Raw genomic sequence first — 12,503 nt, forward strand, 5'->3', positions numbered from 1 at the left:
TCAAGGGAAATTGGTGCAGGGTTGAATAGTACTTTTATGTATAAATAAGAAAATTGTGGTATTCTTAGATGTTTGTTTGATTAAGCACTCCCATAACTAAAGAACAGTTGCAACTGTTACACAAAGGGGCATAGAAAAAATGTGTCTGAACTGGCTTGGCTTCAGTTTGGAGGTGGTAGCCTTTCTCCTTAGCTCTCTTTCTGTGAATTGGATCATGTGCTTCTTTGGGAGGAATGGCAGGTGTTTTTGTTCATGTGCTTGCTGGAGCCCCATACAGAAACTGGTGATTCGTGCTACAAATAATTAGCTGGCAAACTGGTAAAACGGCAGTCTTCGCTACTGTGGTGAGTGCCGCGGAATGTGAAGATACACCTGAGACTGTCGTTTTCGAAAAGTTATATAAGATTACATATTTCAAAGCTCTCCAGGAAGTATAGCATTTATTCATGTATTCATTCATTCAGCAGATACTGGTTGAGTGCATAAGGTGCTAGCACTGAGTTATCCAAGTGCTCACTCCTGGGGGTCATAACTTTGTGGGGTCCCCTGCAGATGCTGTGAAGGTATAAGCAGTTGGCTGAGAGCTCCATTCCTTTATGATGAAGCCAACTAGAGAGAGTGCTAATCTCTGCCCACCTACCTTCATCCCCCTGAAAACTAAGGTCCTACTGTTACATTAAGCCTGCTCACAATTGCTGCTTTTACTTAGGCAGTCTTGTGATCTGTCATCAGTCCTCACCCCATCGTCTCTCTGAAATATTTCATCTTGTTGACCAGAATCTCCCTTTTTTACAGCTTTCCAACCCTCCATCTTTCTGAAGTGCTGCGTGTTTGGATATGACCTTTTTTGTTGTTGTTTATTTCCTTTCTCTCCTGTTAAACTACACGCCTCTGTAGGGCAGGGGCCACCAAGCTTTTTCTGTTAACCTGCAGTTCCTAATAGTGTGTGTGCGAGGATACTCAGTATGCAACTCTTGGATGAAGGATCCTAGGGATCCCAGTAGATTGGGTTTCTCTGGGTAGGGTGTGATCTGGCATTAGGTCAGGTGGTCCAGCTCTGGTGCCCTTCCCACTGGCCTTTGGTGCCTGTGCCACGCATGTTGGCCTTTCTTTTGAAGAAGCGTTTTGAAACAGCATTGTTCACGTAAAGATCAACAAAGAAGAGTGGATGATTCTCAGACAGAAACCCAAGTTAAAAGGCAGGAAGTGAGGTTGCTTAGTATAACCAGGTTGGAGGAGATGAGCGGAAAGAAGTGCCCTTGAAATTCTTCTTTAATCATTTGTCTTTAGAGACGGAAAGTAGGACAGGGAAAACAAACATTTTTTATTCAATGTATACACAGTTTGGTAAAACAAATAACTGGGCTTTGTGAGTGTCCAGATGGTTGGGCAGCCTTTTTCTGTTGAGTTCAGAGTAGAATAAGTGGGAGAAGCTGCCCCTGTGGCAAAATACAAGGTAAAACTTCCACATTTGGGACTGAGAGTCAGATGCCAAGGCCTCTGGGTGGGGTTTTGTCATCCAGGGAGTTACCTACAGCTTGCAGTGTGTGACCAGCTTCTTTTTAAAGGAGGCACGTCAGTGAACAGTTTACAGCACACGCTGTGGTTTAGGACTGTGGTTGCTGCCAGCCCCCGGCACACCTTCTACAGAGGACTGTGATTGTTAGTGCTACAGGAACTGGGATAAATATTCACACACAAAAATCTGGTTAAAAACCCAGTCATTTCTACAGAAACTGGGATAGTTAAATATTCACAAATAAAAATCAGTGGTTAAAAACTCAGTCATTATTAATTGTACTGTTTATATATATTATCTTTATAGTTTTAATAATTTTATGTCAGTTTAAGCATTCCTATGCAATTGCCCTCAAATCGTCTATCTGAATTAGCACAAATGGGAAATAAATCAAACTAAGCTTATATTTGTTCTTTAAGCTATATATTTGTATGGTCCGTTGTCAATTACAGAACACAGTCATATAATAAAAATCTAGTTATCATTTTGAGTTCCTGCTTAATCTCCACAGTACTTTATGAGTTGGTTATTAATGAGATTTCTTATAGATTAACAAACTAGTAATAATAATAGCCGCAAACATATAACACTTAGTGTGCCAGGTATTTATTCATTTGAACCTCTCCAAACTCTGAAGTAGCTATTACTGTTATCTTCACCCTGCAGAGGGATAAAAGGAAGCTCAGAAAAGTCAATTAACTTTCCAACCAAGTTTTGAATCCAGTTTTATCTGAGATTTTAGCCTTTATCTTGCCTTCTTTGATCTTTCCAGTAAGGAACACACAGGGATGGGGTGGGGAGGTGTAGGTGAGGGTAAGTATCATCTAGTTTTCAGATGATAAGACTGAAACAGAAAAGTAGAGTGACTTGCCCAAGATTGAACAGCCAGGGACAAGCAAGTCTCCTGATTCCTTATCAGATCAGTGAGCAGATATAAAATTAAACATAGGAAAAAAATGTTTCATTCATTGTGTACTTAATTCAACAAAATCAATAACATAGCTTGATACAAGTGGCCAGGCCTTCCCAGCCAGGTGCCTGGAACTATGACATTCTTTTTCATGCCAAGTTCAGGGCATAGGAAGGTCAGAAAAGGGAACTTTTCTATTATGTCAGAAAACCTGCTCCTCTCCACCTGGTCCTGCCTGACCTTTTATCTCATTTAACTGAATTAGTGTTATCTGACCAGAATGTCTGTGGACAGACTAACAGGAGGCCTTGCTGTGTTCACAGCCTTGGTCAGCCACAGAGGTGGATCGTGTGGGGAACTGGCCCAGTGAAAGGGCTTTGGGACGAGGCCACATCAGCCACTTAGAGCCCTAATAAGCATGTTTGAGATTCTGTGAGGCTCAGTCTTCTCATTTATAAAGTGAGGATTGATGGTTGGTTTTCTGTGCATGTGGAAGACTTAGCAGTGTCTGCAACATACCAGTTGCTCAGATTTTACTACATTGAGGACTTTAAAAAAATGTGTTTTTATAATGCAGTGAGTTGTAACTATTCACTAGAATCTGTCAGGGCATTTTGATACTAGGGGAGGTCTGTGTAGCTCACTGTAGAGGGAAGAGGGCAAGTCACTAGATGGCTCAAGGCCCCATCCAGCTGTGTGGATATATAATAGAGGCATTGTACTTGGCAGTGGCCTGGACTGCCTGAATTCCTCAGGTGACAAGACAGCAGCAGCCATGAACATCCAGAGCTCACTGCCGGTAAGGCTGTTACCATTAGGGCCCCCCAGGGAACAGATTGCACTCTCAAATTAGGTAGTCTGAGGTGAGTTAATAAAGCTGTTTACAAAGTCTGTTGGTGGTGAGGGGGGACTCTGAGCAGCCTTGTGTCCTAGGCCTGGATGGTGCAGAAGAGAGTTGGTAACCACAACTTCCATCAGGGAGGCTGTTCCCCTCTCCTGCCTGTGTACAGATTGCTCTGAGCCTTAGTGAAGAGTGTCTCTGGGGCAAACGGGATATGACTTCAGGCCTCGGAGGTCGAAGACCAGCTACACGAGTTGTGCTGCCCCACATTTGGGTTTATTTCAGACAAGTCTCAGTTCTTAATGTGTAGTCCAAAGGATCGGACAGAAGCCCATTTTGAAAGTGTTTAAGTTGATGGCTTCTTTGGTAAAATTCATTCAGTTACTTGGAGCAAGTTTGTCTAAGTCATTCGAGTATTTGGACTTCCATGGCCTCATTGGTAAAATAAAGGCATAGAATAGATCAGGGTTTAGGAAATTGGTCTGAAAAGGGCCAGATAGAAAATATTTTAGGCTTTTTGGGCCACATGGATTCTCTGTCGAACAATCGGTCTCTTCCTCTCTTTCCTCCTTTTTTTTTCCTCTTAAAAACAAACAACAATAAAAACCATTCTTAACTTGTGGTCAATACAAAAATGGGCCAGGTGCCATAGTTTAACAACTCCTGTACTAAATATTTTGTTTCCCTAAGTATGATGTGTGCCAGGGGATTTTAGGGTGAACACAAGCATTTTTATCTTAATAGTATGTTAAGTGCAAATGCATGTTGGAAAAACAGGTGCCAGGTGCATCCAGAGCCCAGTGCCCATAAGGCTGTGGCCACAGGGACCCTGTAGAAAACAGATGGCCTGTTTTCATATCTGGTTTCAGATCACTTTGGTAGTGTTCCATTTATGAGAGTAATGGAGCAAGGTTTTCTCAAAGAATATTTAAATTATTCAAAGGCCGGTTCCTTTAAGGAACAGTATGAGGAATAACTTTGCATGCTGTCTCAAAACAGTAAAAACTCATGAAGGTGGTATGCAAATAGACTGGTTTGGAATGTACTAGATTGTTTGTAATTCCTTCTTACCAGCACTGGTGTTCCTTGATTATTTCATATTTCATATCTAGCCTGTTGGTACCATTTCAAGCAGGTGAAAATGTTTTCAAGGAGAAATCTTGTGTGAGTTTAGAGGAAAAAACAGGAGGATAGAACCATCTTTAAATTGAGTCCCTACTGCAAAGTGGCAGGTGTGTGCAGTTCCCCGCTTGTCCTGTGCCTCCTTCCGCGGGGGAAAATGATCTCCTTGGGGGAGCCCTTTGGCATCATAAATCACTTCCTGCACATTGCATTTCCCTGACTGTGTTCATATGTAGAATTGTAGTGACACAGCCAAGTGAGTTAGCCCCAGGAGAACAAATTAAGTCTATCAAAGCATGCAAACTCAGAATCCAAAGCTTGCAAGTGCTTGCTTCATTTCCTTTGGTAATCGCTGGGCTGGTGCAGGCAGGCTCCTCCGTCCTGAACCTGGCTGCCCTTCATAGCTCCTGGCCACATCCAAGGCTGCTTGAGAGCAGCCGCACCCTGAGGACATGTCTATCCATGGGAAGATGGGGCAGGCTGACACTCGCCTGCAGGGAGTTGTCAGTGCCCAAGAGAGTAGCATGAACTCACCTGTCAGGTGTGCCTGGGGAGACAAAAGGCTCCCAACAAGCCTCCTGAGACCTTCAATGCAGGAAGCATTCCCAAATTTGTCTCCTGTACATCTTACATCTTTCCTTCCCACTTCCCAAGCTGGGCATGTCTTTCCCCTGCCTCACTGGATGTGTACCTTGCTGGTCTTAGAAAATACTGTCTTGGTGCTAAGAGACTTTGTTAAATTTGTTACTGTCTGGTAATTGTTTACCATCTGATTAACTATGAAAGATGTCCCGTTTCCCCTGAGATCCTGGACCATGTGTACACAGAGTGAGAGGGGTCCCTCTCCCTGTCCCCTGTGTTTGTCATTTATACCAGCGAATGCTGCAGTCTTTCTCAATTTCATTATTCTTTGCTCTGTTGCTCTGTTGCCATGGAATATTTAAGCAGTGAATTATAACCGGAGCTTATGTTCACACTGGAACCGGACAACCAGAGATGCGGCAACATGCAGGAGCCAATTTCACATTCCTGACAGGTGAAATGCTTGTTCCAAAAAATAGCTGGCTGTGCAGCTAGAGTCGAGACCTTCTCACAACTGCACCCAGAGCTGTAATGATTGGTTTGGGGGGAGGCGGTAGAGTTTGGACTTGAAGCAGAATTAAAATATGTGAGAAAAAGTGCTCCTTTAACAACTGAACATGTGTGGAAGTTATTGTGTCTGTCCTGGCACCTCATAGAACAACCATACTGCAGACCCTTATGGATTGGGCATCTGTTTGCTTTTTTTTTTTTAAAAAACAGTATTATTGATTATAATTTACATACCATTAAGATCATGCATTTAAAGTATAAATTCAGTGGTTTTTATCAGGGATTGAAACCAAAGTCCTCTTCAGAACCTATTTGTTAAGTGGGAGGCTGCTCCCTGTGTCTAATTAAAGTTTTACTGTAATGACATTATGGCCCATTTCCCCAGGGGACTGATTGTAGGTCTCCTGTGGACTCTCAGTCATATCAGAAGTCGTGGAGCATAAGAGTGGATTTTAAGTTAGACATGCTGAAGTCTGAGCCAGCGTTCCACTTTATACAGCTGGTGTTTCATATATGAGCTGGTGTAAAGCTGTATAAGCTTCAAGGGCTAAGTTTGAGTATTAAATGACATGACACTCAGTCCCTTACAAGAGAGCCCTGGTATGTACTAGGCACTTAATATAAATGTTTAGCCATCATCATCATCATTACTATTGTTGTTATTGTCATTGAGGACATGTCTGGCTCAGGCATGTGCTTATGGTGGACCAGATTCGGAATTCTGAGGATAGTTGGTGACAACATTTAAAGAGTGGGGGGCAAGGACTGAATGGAAAAGCAGCCTATTCTTCCATACCACCCCTCCCCGAGCACCAGTCCTCCCTTTCTCTTTCTCTACTATTTTCCTGCCCTAATCATTTTTGCTTTTTACAGTCTGAGAGGATCTCTGCATTAGATGACTCGTCAGTCCTTTCTCTTAGAACCTATGATTTTGTTTTTCAAATTCTCACGCTTTAAAAAACAAAGAGATTCATCCTGGCCAGTGTTGTTCAGTGGTTAGAGCATTGGCCCACCCACCAAAGAGTCCCAGGTTTGATTCCTGGTCTAGGGCATGTACTGGAGTTGCTGGTTCAATCCCTGCCCCTTTAGGGAGCGTTCGGGAGGCAACCAGTCGATGTCTGTCCTCACATCGATGTTTCTCTCTCTCTCTCTGTCCAGATTCCTCCCCCCTTTCCCCCCCGCTGCCTTCCACTGTCTCTGAAGGGCAATGAAAAAAATAACCTCAGGTGAAGGTTCACAAAAACAACAACAAGAAAACAAAGACGCTCACGGATCACTGGTAGGCAGAGCCTTTCTGGGAAGGAGGCTGCAATCCTGGTCCCTGGACACTGCCTCATCCTTGTGCTTCTTCAGAACCACAGAGCAGAGATGTCCTTCCATGTTAAACACTGAAACAGTGGGTTTTCATAACAAGAGGAAATTTTTTTTAATGCTTTTTATTGATTTCAGAGAGAGGAAGGGAGAGGAACAGAGAGATAGAAACCAATGATGAGAGAGAGTCATTGATCTGCTGCCTCCTGCACACCTCCCCACTGCCTATTGAGCCCACAACCCAGGCATGTGCCCTGACTGGGAATCGAACTGTGATCTGGATCATAGGTCGATGCTCAGCTACTGAGCCACATTGGCCGGGCAACAAGAAGAATAATTTTATAAGATGGCAGTGGAGCCTTAATATCAAGGTTGAGGTGCACACCTTTTCTGTGAACTGGGGGTAAGGGATCCTCTCCGGAGGCTGCTGTGTTAGAGGGATACAGGTCACAGGTGCTCAGCACAGGCTAGTTCCTTTGTCTCCCAGGAAGCCCCACCGGCAGTCGCCTCTCTAGCCTTTGCATCTACGTGTTACACACAGGAATGAATCTCAAGCAGTTCCGGGAGATGCTCGAGTCCCTCTTGGAAATGAGAACGCAGCTGAGTCTGAGTTGGTGAAGCTTGTCTGTTCACACTGCGCTTTTTAATCTTTTACTTTTTCCTCATTTGCTTGCCTCTCGCTTATTCTTTTTTTTTAAAATATATCTTTATTGATTTCAGAGAGAGGAAAGGAGAGGGAGAGAGAGAGATAGAAACATCAGTGATGAGAGAATCATTGATCGGCTGCAGCCCACAACCCGGGCATGTGCCCTGACAGGGAATCGAACCCTGATCGCCTGGATCTTAGGTTGACACTTAACCACTGAGCCACGCCGGGCTGGGCCCTCTCGCTTATTCTCAGTCCTTGTTTGGGGGACATTGAGTGTTCTCCAGGGATGTGGTAACATGGTTTTTGTGATGAATATAGGCTCATTTGCAGATATTGTAGTGTTTTGTGTTTTAATAAAACATCATTTAACTATACTTTTTAAGCCAGTTCACTTAAAAAAAAATTAGCTCCACACAGGACAGCAGGTTTCCTCCACCTTGCTGCCGGCCACCATTCTTTGTTGTGGGGCTGTGCTGTGCCCTGTGAGATGGTCAGCAGCATCCCTGGCCTCTACATATTCGATGCCAACACCACCAGCCCTCAGCTGTGACAGCCAAACGTGTATCAGACATTGCGCAGTTTTCTGGGCTTGACCACAAGGACTTTGATGACTTCACTCCCAGCCTCAGCAATTTGACAGTTCCCAGGCTTGTCTCTACATTTAGTTTTATTTTTTATTTTTAGTTGTTTAAAACAATGCAAATTTATTGCCTTACAGTTCTCAAGGTCAGAAGTCTGAAATAGGTCTCAGTGGGTTCAGATCAAGGTGTTGGCAGGGATGCGTTTCTTGAAGGCTTTTGAGAGAGAATCTGGTTCCCTGTGTGCCAGCTTCTACGGGCTGCCTGCCTTTCTTGGCTCGTACCCCTGATAGTAGTGGATGGAGTCTGTCTCACATTGCATCCCTGTGACAGACTCTCCCATTCCCTCTTCCATCTTTTAAGGACCCTGGTGACTACATGAGGCCCACCCAGGAAAATCTCCCCCATCTCCAGGCCAGCTGATAAGCACCTACATTTTTTTCTGCATTCTTAATTCCCCTTGCCATGGAACCTAACATAGTCACAGATTCCTGGAATTAGGATTTGGCCATTGGGGGTGGGGCATTATTCTGGCTGTCACACTCAAGCCTCCATAGTTTTACATTTAGCCCCCTAGCCCCCAGCCCTCATATGCTGGATAAACTCATCCTCTCTAAACATTACCTTATTGCAAAAGCTTTTACCAAAGGCTCTAGGTGGAGCCAACTCCTTTCTCTTCTACCAAGACAGAACTTCACTTATGAGTCAGCACCTGGGCTCCCATCTCTCAGTAGGGTGTCTGTATGCCAGTCACCTCAGCTGGACTGTAAACCTGAGCCTTTTTCATCTTTGTTTCTCTCAGTGCCCTGTGGTACTTGGCACATGGTAGAGCATCAAGAAATAGCAAAATATTGATGATTTTGGACATTTGATTATGGGCTATATTTGAGTAAATGTTGGATTTCTTTGTTGTGATAATGATGTCACAGTTATGTAGGACAGTGTCTTTCTTGGGATTTACCAAAATATTTAGAGGTCAGGTATCATGGTTGCTATTATAGCTCACTAGCAAATGGTCTACAAGAAAAGTGTATATTTCTATAAAGATAAAGCAAGTATGGCAAAATGTTAAATATTGGTAAATGTCAATGAAGAGTATGTAAATGTTCACTTAACTTTTCTGTAGGTTTGGACATTTTCAAAATAGAAAGTGGAAAAGAATGAAATCTTAATGTGGAATGAATTGTATGGATGGCGCCAGCTGGGATGGAGTAGGGCTCCCATTGTCAGGAAGCTGGTTTGCTGCTGTTGAAGTGATAAAGCCGGCGCTGATTGCATCTGCATTGCACTTTTGGCATAGTAATAATAATCCTTTCTGGGTTCACATTAGGTGCAAGTCATGTTCAATATTCAGGAAGCTTAATGAAACCTCTCTACCTCCTGGGTGAGTGCATATGTACAAAGTAGAAATGATAAGATTGAGAAAGCAGAGGACTTTCTGTGCCACTCATCTGGAAGTTTCTTCCTAGCATGCCCTCAGGGAAGTTTGACCTCATTGCATCCAGACAGTGGCACCTCCAGTCACTGACCCCATTCCTTCTGGGACTGCAGGCCACTCCACCAGGCACATGGTGCACATACTGCATTTAGAACAATCTGTGCCCTGTCTGGGTGTCTGCTCGGTGCTCATGTGTCAGTTGGTACAGGAGATCTCCCTCATGAAATGGTTGACTGTACAGATTGGAGTATTGGAGTATGACTGTTTCCTGAGGGAACCAGCTAAGGTCTTCTGCCCCCACTGACCTTGGTTCTCAATCCCAGGGTCATGAGAGGGTTCACTCCCTTTCGTGGTCCCTAGCAAGGGCCTCAGAGCTCTCACATACCCATCTCTATGCCCTAGATTTGTGGAAATAGCCTGTGTGAAGGATGCTTTGATAGCTTCCTTATTTAAAACTTCCATTTGTAGAGGTGATGTGGTAAAATTTTGGGGTTTGAGGCCATCTCTTCTGGTTTCCTATCTTCTGAATTCTGTCATCGATGCCCCTGCCTGGTGGTGCTTCGCCTGTGTCTGCTTGTTCCCTGTGACATGACCCTTGCCTCCCAGCTTTCATTCAATCTTCAGTTGGTGTTACAGCTGGGGGTCCTTCCTGGAATCATTCCAATCAGTGAATGGAATGATTGCTCTCATAACAGCCACAGGCATGGAGATTCTGGGGCCAAAACAGATCGTGTGTAACGTTTCTTCTTTGCCTCTCAGGAGCCTAAAGCCCCCAGCTCATCCCTCCTGAGACATCTTTGCTCCAAGAACTAGGAGATCGTTGGGTGACAAGGTGACAAGTCCTCTCATCATATTCCAGGTACAGTCTGCCCATCAACACCTCAGCAGAGTGGTCGTCACTTTTGTGCCAGAATATATTATTCACTTAGACCTTTAGTCGTTTTTTGACTTTTTAAGTGAACTGACAACTAAAACCCTCAGTTGTCGTTCTTTTAGAATTTATAGCTGCTGTGCTTTTTCAGAATCATCTAGCGCTTCCATCTCATCAGAAAATAGGTTTGTCTTTTCATGGTGGATTTCTTAAATTCCTACATTTCCTTCAAACAGAACTCTTATTTTTTTTAAAATATTTTTTTAATTGATTTTTTTTCTTTAGAGAGGAAAGGAGAGAGAGACACACACACACATCAATGTGAGAGCAAAATATAGATCAGCTGCCTCTTGCATGCCACTTTACTGGGGATCGAGCCTGAAACCCAGGCACGTGTGCCCTGACTGGGAATTGAACCTGCAACCTTTCAGAGCATGGGATGACGTCCATCCACCTGTGCCACACTAGCCAGAGCAAACAATTCTTTTTTTTAAATCCTCACCAGAGGATATTTTTTCCATTGCTTTTCAGAGAGAGTGGAAGGTGGAGGGAGAAAGAGGGGGGAGGGAGGGGGAGAGAGAAACATCAATTGGCTGCCTCCCACAAGTGCCCTGATTAGGACTGGGAATCAAGCCTGCAACTGAGGTACTTGCCCTTGGTCGGAATCGAACCCAGGACCCTTCAGTCTGGCCAATGCTCTAACCACTGAGCAAACCAACTAGGGCTAAATAAACAATTTTTTTTTTTTTTTTTTTTAATTTCAGAAAGAGGAAGGGAGAGGGAGGGAGAGAGAGCTAGAAACATTAATGATGACAGAGAGTCATTGATTGACTGCACACTCCCTGCTGGGTGTGGAGCCTGCAACCCAGTCATGTGCCCTGACCAGGAATCGAACCTCAATCTCCTGGATTGTAGGTCGATGCTCAACTGCTGAGCCATGCTGGCTGGGCTAAACAAACAATTCTTAATACCTACAGATTGTAAGGCCTTCTGCACAAAGGCCCGGTCCACAGGGTGTGCTCCTGTTCAGACGCTGAGTGCCGTGTGGTCAGCAGCATGTGGAGGGGCGTGTGCCCTCTGCGGCGGCCTCTGGCTGCTCCATGATAGTGTGCCAGTGATACATTGGGCTGCATTTCTGCCTTTGACTCTGGGGGCTTTACATTTCTCAAGGTCAAGGTCAGGTTCCAATTTCTTTCCTACTCCTAAACTTTTCCTCTTGCTCCTATTTCTTTCCCTCTTCTATTTAAGAATCTTCTGCAGCTTGTTCTGGGGTTTAGGTGCCATAAGGATCTGCTGTAGATCAGTGTGTGTCAGGCAGGTCCTTGGGTGCCTAGAGTCCTGAGGGGGCATGGGAGCCAGGTGAGGGTGGCGAGGTTGGGGGAATGCAAGCCTAGCTAGTAGGGCTTGTTGTACCATTTCTCTTTAGATTAGAGTAGCTCCAGTTTTATCTGACTCTTGTATTTGGTTTTGGCGTAAGATGTAGTGAGGGAAAAAAAGTTCTACTATTAAAATACTTGAAAGCTTTGGTTTCAGTTATTTTTCAATAAAAAAACAACAACCCACAGATTTACCACATAGAGACTTCATCATTGTCAGTATTTTATTCATCACAAAATAGCAGCGGTCGTTTTTCAGGGGTGTGTGTTTGTAAAGAATGTCACCTGACTTTTGTCCTCTGCTCACGTTCTTACACTCCTCGGGGGCCACTCATAGGCAACCCCCGAGTGCGAAGCTATATTAAGAATGCTCATGAAATCAGGGATCAGCAGCCCACACTGCCTTTCATCAGAGGAACTTTGGGGGGGATCTGGCCAGTGCCCTTTGCCACATGTCAGCATCTCCCAGCAGGTACCTTGAATAGAAGGAAAGAGGAGGGGGCTCCCATAGTTCCTGGTCCCCCGGGGGTTACAGCTATAAGTAAGCACCTTATTTTTGAGGCTGTTGCAACCTTGTAAATGTCAGAAGCAAAGGTGCAGAGTTACCAGGTCTTCTTTCACAAAGACAGTAAAATTAGATCCTTGTCAGCAGGGAAGTGGGAGGAAGGTATTCAATGGAATGCCAGAAGCCACTGTAAGCCTCGAATATTTTTTTTCCTTTTTCTTCTCAGCAATTATTTAGTAAAAGTGCTTAAATTAGAGTGAGTTTATTCTGCATTCTTCCTCCTCTTGCGGC

At 44.2% G+C, this 12,503-nt stretch overlaps 1 protein-coding gene across 4 annotated transcripts in view; it reads left to right on the plus strand.

Moving 5' to 3' along the window:
• The window catches only part of SLC7A1 (solute carrier family 7 member 1), a 61,394-nt gene that overhangs the window by 19,509 nt on the left and 29,382 nt on the right, over positions 1-12,503 (plus strand). For 2 of the 4 annotated variants that reach the window (XM_081129727.1, XM_081129728.1), the window contains one exon: positions 10,220-10,319. The exons of the other annotated variants lie outside the window; for them this stretch is intronic. The gene's annotated coding sequence lies outside the window, so the exon portion shown is untranslated. Of the gene's footprint in view, positions 1-10,219; positions 10,320-12,503 lie in introns of those variants that run through there. 4 annotated transcript variants of the gene reach the window in all.

Source organism: Miniopterus schreibersii (genome assembly GCF_964146895.1).
Source record: "Miniopterus schreibersii genome assembly, chromosome: 2".
NCBI lineage: Eukaryota > Metazoa > Chordata > Mammalia > Chiroptera > Miniopteridae > Miniopterus > Miniopterus schreibersii.